This window comes from Felis catus, chromosome A1 (assembly GCF_018350175.1).
Source record: "Felis catus isolate Fca126 chromosome A1, F.catus_Fca126_mat1.0, whole genome shotgun sequence".
Classification (NCBI taxonomy): domain Eukaryota; kingdom Metazoa; phylum Chordata; class Mammalia; order Carnivora; family Felidae; genus Felis; species Felis catus.
The window spans coordinates 105441583-105451173 of NC_058368.1; the positions used below are offsets into that span (position 1 = coordinate 105441583).

Here is a 9591-nt window from a genome sequence, read left to right on the forward strand (position 1 = left end):
GTCATGGTCTCACTGTTGGTGAGTTCGAGGCCTGCATCGACAGCTGTGCTGACAGCTCAGAGCCTGGAGCTTACTTTGGCTTCTGTGTCTCACTCTCTCTCTCTCTCTGCCCCTCCCCCCCCCAAAATAAATAAACATTAAAAAGGTTTCTAAAAAATAATACATAGAATGTTTGTCAGTTTACAAGTTGAATAAGTAAAACCAAAAGCTGTAAAAGTTAAAAAAGAGAGAACGCAGCAGTAGCTTAATATCAATTAAAAGATAATACAATGATCATGAAAATATGAAACAAAAAACAGACACTCCTGCAAATGAATTATAGTTTGACTATCACGGTTATACTGTATAGATAAACAACAGGCTTATAAAAACTCATTGGATAAACGATATGTGGTTTGTAAGGCTCACTTACTCTTTGTGGGCAATTAGCCACTGTCTGAAATCTCACTCATTCAGTAAATGTTTGATCCAAAGAGTAAGTTCAACAGATAACAAACATAACCTGGAAGGATGATGTATGCTGAACTAAGCACACTGTGATTAACTGTTATTTATATTTAAAGCAGATCGTTAGGAAGGATAAAAAAGAAGATATTCAATGAAAAAGTAGAAAATGATCAGATTGCATATTGAAAACATGTTTTGCAAAAACAGATTATCTAAACCATGACTCATTCAAATATAAAACATTAAAATCAAACTCTCTAAATACCTGCTTGGCATCTCACCCCTTCTAACCTGTGTTATACCAAAGAACTTCAATCACAAGATGGGGTTGGCAGTATTTCAGAAATGCTTTTCAACAGCACAAAAACCTTTTTTTGGAAACTAGGATTAGCTTAACACAAATATGGGTATGCAAAAGTAGGCACTGAGCTATGCCATATTTATTCAAGTGGAATTCTTCCAATATTTTCTGGAAGAGAAGTACTTTTCAATAATGCCATTCTGTAGACCAACATCTTAGAGAAAATGCTTATGAGCATTCATCTTTTTTTTTAATGATTTTTCTTGAGAAGAAAAGGGCATAAAAGTCTGATACCAAGATAAATCTCAGAATTTCTATGTAATTAATAACTGATTTCAATAAAGCTCATTTATTTTTTTAATATATGAAATTTATTGTCAAATTGGTTTCCATACAACATCCAGTGCTCATCCCAAAAGATGCCCTCTTCAATACCCATTACCTACCCTCCCCTCCCTCCCATCCCCCATCAACCCTCAGTTTGTTCTCAGTTTTTAAGAGTCTCTTATGCAATAAAGCTCATTTAAAAATAAAATAAGCTTAGGATTTTTTTTCATGCGGAAGTTAGCTCCACTACCCTTTTTCCATCTTTAAAATCCTAGAAAAAATTACTTTATTTGGATCTACAAGCATCAAACTTCTCTCCTTCAGTTCATGCGCAGCAACATGTCATCAGTGAACTATCTCCACATACATTATCTGTACCGTAAGCCACTGACACGACTGTCTCCATCTTTTTACTGCATATTACTGCATACAAGCTATTTCCACCTTAAGCTTCTTCAGTCTGGTCTCTGACTTGATGATGGAATTGAACTGCATGTTCTCTCCGCTCACCCACCATCACACATAACACTAAACTCTTATTGTTTCCTGGTGCCCAGTGTCTGCCAGTTCTTTTTCTTGTTTGCCCCTGAAATCTGATAATTACCTGAAATTCAGTCTATCACCCAATTGGTCACCTCTTCATAAAGTCTTCTTTTAAAGAACTCATTCACTGGCAAAATTTCAACTCTCACTTGACTCCTAAAGCTTAGCTCCCATGGCCCGCTGGTCAATACCATTAAGTTATGGCCTTATCTAGATTAGAACCCACCATCTTGCCCACCAAGATGACTATTCTCATTCTTCATTGCTTTATTACTAAGTTCTGTCAATTCTTTCATAGAGTTTCTGAAATCCATCTCTTGATTTTTCTTTGCAATTACCTTTCATAGGTAATGGTCTTATTATCATGTTGATTTCTCCCTGCCTCATGCCTGACATTGGGTGTCTCAAAAGGAGAGGTAAGACATAGGTTTCCATATGGGTGGGCAGTGATCTCACAAACCGTGGTTGAGAGTCTGGGTGAGTGGGACATAGAAGGAAGGGGAATCAGTTCAAAGATACCTTATGGAGTTGGCCACCACTATGGGTAACTGATATTGGTTTTCACCAAGATGTTCTAATGACCTTGTGAAATGCATCTTTGAAAATCCCTGAGGAAATATTGACGTATAAGTTCCTGTCCCTCTTTGATTAAAAAATGGCTCTACCGGCAATAATTGCCCTGCACTTTCAGACTATACGTGCATAAGTGTGTGCAGTTCTGCTGGCCTTCACCATGACATTAGAGAAACTCCGGGCCAGAAGTGGTATGTAACTATTTTGAGCTTATGTGAGTTTTGTCTAGCTGTATCTGTAAGACATGGGCAAAGAGTACTGGGTACCTTATAAAAGGCATGTTACTTGATTTGCTATGTATGTCTCTTATCTTTTTAATGCGATTCTAAATGTCTTAGTGGCATAAATCAATTCAATAGAGATTTTGACCCACAACTACTATCACCCCTCTGGCTCTGTCCCCAGTAATGTGAAAACGCTCCCCACCAACTACTATTAAACCTTGTGCTTTGAATTGTTTTCTCGTGATACTGCTGTGTTCTTATTACCTGATTTCCTTAAGACTATGGCACATCTAGGTATGATGTCTGACCAGTTTACTACGTAGTCCCTTGCAAAAGAAATAAAGAAAATGAGTAGACTGTCTAAAGTTGAAACACTGGAGTCATTACCTCTCACAGTCCAGTCAACTAACCTGAACTACCAGACTGTGTTTTGAAATCTTTCACCTCTGGATCAAAGTCAAATTGTTCAAGTGACTTAAGGTTGGTTTTCATAACATTTACTTATCTTTACATCCCACAACCTAGGAAGACATTTTTTACATACTCTTCTCTATTCTATCAAGATGGGCTGGAAGAAGTTGGCAGTTGTGTATTCAGTTCAAGTGGTGATGATACTCAAACTATGCCTATGTCCTACACAATGGTGTTTGTTTATAGAATGTTCTAAAAAAGAGTAGACATAAAACAAACTCCCCTTCTTTATCCTTTGGGTACAATATAACATCCACAAAAATTTATTGAGCTCTTTATTTACTGGTTAGTGGTGTTCAAAAGTTGAAGATAAAGTTAATAGAATTATCTACTCTAGTGGAAATTTGAGGAGTTCTTTTGACCCAAAATAAATGGCCTTAATGTTTTTAAATGAGGGAAGTTTGAGAATCTGAAAAATGTACTCATTCACTTAACAAATGTTCCTTGAGCACGCTATTGTGAAAAAGCACTATAAGATCTTGTTCATCACTTTAAAAACTGGTGCCTATATTTCTGCTTACAAAACACCAAATACACTCTTGCAAAACAAACAAAATCTCAGAAACATAAAAGTACCTGCTAACACTCAATCACTCAAAGATACTGCTAACCTCTGATGCCTGTCTTTATTGCTTCTTTGGTGGAATCCACTGAACACTTTCATGGGAACAAATCAGAGGTTAGAAAAATTAAAAAAAAACATCTCTATTCAAGTAGACTCTACATTTTCCAGGTACTGAGATTATGTCTTATTCTTTATGGTATCTACCCCAAGAACTAACACATATTATATGCTAAAAAAAGGTTCACAGCAGCAGTTCCTGAGTCTCATTAAGACCCAAACCAAAACAAAATATATGAATAAGCTCTATTCCTCGGTGTCTGCTGCTTAAGAGATTTAGAGTGTTCAGTCGCATTAACTCTTTGGTGATCATAAAGGATGTTCACCAACCTTGAATAGAGTCTCTCTATGTTCACCAGAAGATGATAAGCTTTGGTGTTTAATTAGGAATGGAATTTGGTGGTATAGGCAACAAAATATATACTGATGTGGTTGTTGAAAGTCAGGAATGTGATATCATTTGGAGCACATGTGGTGATGGTGTCAAATTCTTAACACTCTTTCATCCCAACTCAACCAGAGTAAGGTGAAGATTGATTTATCATATCAGCGACTCATTTTTCATATATGATAAAAAGGTGACTAAAGTATAAAATTATCATCTTAATATTTCTACCAGGAAGTTCAAGTAATTGGAAAAACAAACCAGGAGACAAAACAAAACAAACAAACAAACAAACAAAAAGAAACAGAACAAAGCCCGTTATTTTTCCTTTGTTTGGGAATTACATGGAACTTTCCTTCAGAAAATGTTTTCTAGCAGTTATTTGTATGCTGGATCTGAACAATTAGACTGTTTTAATACAGAATATTTTCCCTTTTAAACTTAGTATTAAAAGGGACATGGTAGGGGTACCTTGCTAGCTCACTCAATAGAGCATATGACTCTTGATCTCAACATTGTAAGTTGGAGCCCCATATTGGGTGTAGAGATTACCTAAAGATAAAATCTTTTTTTTTTCTTAAAGGACGTGCTAATCAATTCATGGGGAAGAGTACCTTTGCACCTCCCCATCTTTGCACCTTCAGTACATAAAGCAGATATTTCCAATATCTTGAAAAGGGTGAAAGTAGGTCCCACATTTGTATAACTAACTTCTTTTTGCCCTTAAAGAAATTAAACTAGTTTTTATGTTGATTTTGGCTACAGTTTAAATATGTAATCAAGTTTTATTATGAAAGAAGAAAGCAGACCTTTTGACTTGACAAACAAAGAAATAATAGGTCTGACATGGGAGACTTAGGGGGCAATGGATAGTGGTAGCAGTTATTGAAATGGGGGTGTGTATAGAGACACAGGTTTGGGGGAGCTGGAGAATCAGGAATTCTGTGTGGTTATTTGATGTCTCTGATGACAGAATTCAACCTTGGTCTTGTGTCCCTGGCACTAATTTGTCCCTGAACTTCTGCCTTAGTCCTGCTTCTTATTCTGCTCCAGTATATCATAAAAAGTAAAAAATCTCACTTAGCTGTGCCCAATTCCCTTACTGGGGCTTGGCATCACTTCTTCCCGGGAATGGCAGGTCAGGAGGGAGGACCATCATGTAAAGACAGCCCATCCAGATGTTACTTCTGGTCTGTCTTCCAAAGCCCGGTCACTACTTTTTCTAGAACCCATGTTGAGCAGCTTTTTTATGGAACCCTCCACACTAAAATGATGGATCATGAGTCTTTTAGAAGTCATGCTCCTTTCTGATTTGTCTGTCATGTAAAGATTCAACTTTGTCCCAGCAAGTCCTGAGAGGGCCAGTTGTTCAGGTATAAGGACTAGTTTTCAGACTATTCATCTGTTAGCTGAAGAAAATAAGATGCTATGGGATACACAGACAATAGTATAATTAAAAATAATCATCAGGATCTTTAAGATCTCATCAGGCAGAGAAAACATATGCTATTTTGCCTCAATCACTAATTAGTGGTAGTTTTCAATAAGAGGCATTTCTGTTTTAAATAATGTATCTGAAAATGGAACAAATGCCACTTTTTAAAGTAAGCCTCAAAATAATGAAGGGTGAAGTTAGAATTATCAAGTTATTTGAATTGCGCAGTTAACCACTAGAATAATTCAGCTAATTGACTCCATATCCCCTCCATTATCTTGGCAATTTAGAAAAATTAGTGGTTCCTTTCCTGAATTACCCAAGTAATTATGGTTGTAGACCTGAGCTATTGTCTTTTTATTGTAAATGATGTTCTGATTGGGTTGGTAATATTTTAAGTAACATTTTAGGGTTCAGTTTCTTTCATGGGGGATAGAGAAAATCCAAGAAAGAGGTCTTCTAGAACTCCATGTATTATGACAGATGCCAGGCACACATTCCATATCTACAAAGCCCAAGTCAAAGCTAATGTTCATTCTGACATTTCATGACCAGCATTATAATTCTCAAGTATGTAAAAATTTTTATTAACTGTTTTTTTCAGTTTTATTTTAACTGGTTTTATTTTATTTTATTTTATTTTATTTTATTTTATTTTATTTTAGACAGAGGGAGAGCAGGCAGGGGAGAGGTGAAGAGGGAAAGAGAGACAGACAGAGAGAGAGAAAGGGAGAGAGAATCCCAAGTAGGCTCCTCATTCAGGATGGAGCCTAGTATGGGGCTTGATGTCACAACTGTGAGGTCATGACCTGAGCCAAAATCAAGGGTTGGACGTTTAACCGACTAAGCCACCCAGGCACCCCTGTAACTGGTTTTTAAATGACTTAGTGGTTTGTCGAATTGAATATATTGAAATTATTTGTTAATAATCTTATTTCCCAAGGCTGTCTAACTAGTTCTTTCTTATGTATTTTGCCAGGCTATTTTCTCAACTAAATGGATGGATATTGGCCTTATTTTCCTCAGGTCAACTGTAGAATCAGTGAAGCATTCTTAGCTCTAGAATGTACTTCCCCTAAGTGGTCCAACAAATGTAAACTTACTACCTTTTCAGAGATGGCACTAGTTTTCTCTTGGCAAAGCTGAACACAAAAGGAATAATGTTCCACGTCAAATGACCAACTCAAGGGTTCTATAAATGCATTTTCATAATCAAGATACAGGATATATTTTTAGAAATTAGTAAACAATTCTATTAATATATTTATAACAATTGTTTAATATTATAATAAATAAAACATTTATTGACCAATAAAATAGCAATGGCCAATTTAAAGTAGTGAATTATTATGAAGTAATGAAGTAGTGAATTATTATTATGCATGTTTATACTCCATTGCATTTGTGTATAGAACAACTAAGATATTTTTATTATGAGTAATGCTTTCCCAAGCAAAGTAAACCAAATATTTATCTGGGAAATTTAGACAACAGAAGATAACTTTGGCAAATTATATGTTTTAAGCCAATTTGAAGAGAAGTTACTTATCTCCTGCAAGCAATATTGCTCATATGCAAATCTTCTGACCTATCTTAAATGCATTAGGATTTTGTTCACTCCAGCTTCAGTGAACTTGTGTAAAAGTCCATGACATTATCAAATGGCAAAAGAGATGATATCTATTGCTAAGATGTATTTTTCCCACTAACCCATAGTGGCCCTATAAATGCTTAGCATTTATAAACAACTGATGACATGAGCGGATTACAAAAGCAAAGATATCACTTTTCTGTTTCTCTTCTGAGGAGCAAGAAGTCAAATGAGATGAAGAGGATATAAATAAAAAAACAGCAACAACAACAACAACAACAACAACAACAACAACAAAAGAAACTGAACCCAAACAAAACCACCATGAGTGACATCCCAGAATATCCATGGGATGTCAGGAAGAAATTAGGAAAAATAGAATCATGAAAGATGTTTGTTTTCTTGAGCCATCCAAATTATTTAGGACAATTGCAATGAATTCTAAGGCAAGCTTAATGCTCAGTAAGAAATTGATTCAGAAGAGTTAGGTCGAATATGAGCAAAAAGTGACGAATCAGCAACTGAATACAAGAAATGCTGATGCAGAAATTAAGCAAACTTGCTGAGATCTATGAAAAGGGTTTACATTTGTACTAAAAATCACCATAATTTCCCATGTGCTACTGGTGGCAAGGCAGAAAAACTAGTTTTCAAATATCAATAATAATCACAAGGTTTTTTTTGGAATGCTGTGCTAAGAGCTTCACCGAAATTACCCTGATTATTCTCACAGCAACCTGTGGGGATCTACTCAGACTCACAGAGCTGGTATGAAGATGATTTTAAACCAAAGACATTTGAGATTTAACAGATACAGGAAGAAGGCTTTTTGGAGCTTATCTAACTAAAGGCAGAAACTTCTGGGAGCGAGGATGCCATAAATCCCTTCTCAGAGGAGTTTTACTGGCCAGAAAAACGACAGAGAAGAGAACGTGCATCTGCACCAACAAACATTAGCACAGACTTTCTTATCTCCCATTTGTCCCTCTAGAAACCCATCTGTTCTTTCCATAGAAGCCTTTTGTCCCTCCTCCTTTCCCCTTCTTAAGTTAGGCATATAAACCCCTGTCTTTAGCTGTTTGGAGAGTAACCTTTTTCTCTTTGCTCCTACGACAAAGGTGAGTAAGAGAGGACTTTTCTCTAATCTGACTTTTTTCAGTTTAATTCACATGTCCCCAGCTAATGAACACAAGACTGTACGTAGAGGAAAATTTTTCCTCTGATGAACTAAAGGATGCAAGTAAATCTCAACTTCATTGTAGATGTGAGAAAACAGAGAAAATAGGAAACTTGCCCAAATTCACTGAACCTGAAGAGCCAAGATTCAAATACAAGGCTATTAATTTTACACTAGTAAAATTCATTAAGTTGTTTATAGTGGATCTAAAGGCCCTCCCAGCCCATGTGAACTGTCATCTCTTTCAAGCAATTCTTCCAAGACCCCACCATTACTGTCTTAATTCTGAATGCTTTGGCATTCACTGGGAAGGATGTTATTTGGATGACTGCAAGGTTTACCCAAATTATTCAGTAAAAGCAAAGATAAATGAAGTGTTTAATTTTACTTCCTTCACAAACTGGTTTCTAAGGTTGCTTATGTTTAACCATTAGAAGAAATTCCTTACATACAATTGGAAAATTGACTCAAGGTGAAAGAATCTAGCATGACTAAGACTTACATTTGTCACAAGGCAGTAATGAGGAAGTTGAGCAGACAATACACAGGACCTACACCAGCCAGAGACCAATGTCTCTTAACCCCTGGACATGCCCAGCCCTGCTATGCTGAAGAAACGGCCTTAGAACAGCTGTTGCTAGCAGCCATGAGGGACGGCAGCCAGCCAGGGTCATGGAGAATCAACTGCAGCTCCCAGATTAAAGGGGGAGTAAAGCCTGCGGAGGAGGAAGGGAGGTAGGACAGGGGGGTGAAGATGGAAACAAAGTCCCCTGTGATCGACACAGGAAAGGAAACCACCTGCAAAACACTAAAGTAGTTGGCACCGGAGAGCTAACTGTGCTACAGGAAGGCAGGATAAATATTACTACCTCCCTTCACTGAAAACTATTAGGATTAACTAATAGGGATAGATTTCCAGGATTTTTTTTTAAGTCAAGTCACAGAACCAAATGACATTATTTTTGCTTTTCAAAATCCTCAAAGTGGTATATATTTCCTAAGGGTACACAGAAATATCCATCTGTAAATACAAAGCAAAAGGGCTAGAAGGATATTGTGGAAGTCTACAAAGACCACCAAAGGGGAAAATTCAGAGGCTCCTTAGTGAGGACTTGCTGGAGCAAGGGAGTCAGCCACCATCACTGATGTTTGGCAGAGACTCAAAGACACGCAGTGGTGAAGAATGGTGGAAGGGAGGGTTATAGGGGAAAAAAGAGAGGAAGAAAGCTTTAGGTATGTTGTGATTGGCAATCACTGGCATGGGACGCTAGAGACAGGCTAACTAGAAGTCAAGTGTTCCACGTGATTGGTTGGGAGAGCATAGTTGGCTTTCTCTGGTTGCTCCTGAGTTGGAAGCTGACAGTCATTGATCAAGCTCTGAGACTTCCAGACCAGTTGCTACACAGTTTGTGGCTTGGCTCATGAGCCTGCTTGCTGCGGAGGATTTGTGTCAGAGTTCTATTGACAGATATAGCCTGGCCCTTGATTGTTGGCG

The 9591-nt window shown here is 37.2% G+C and overlaps 1 long non-coding RNA gene across 1 annotated transcript; it reads left to right on the forward strand.

Annotated features, from left to right (window-relative positions):
- The first annotated feature begins 5720 nt into the window (after positions 1 to 5720).
- Positions 5721 to 8470, forward strand: LOC123385670. The gene is made up of 2 exons (XR_006598628.1): positions 5721 to 5898; positions 6308 to 8470. It is a non-coding gene; the product is annotated as an uncharacterized LOC123385670 (long non-coding RNA).
- Positions 8471 to 9591: the final 1121 nt, after the last annotated feature.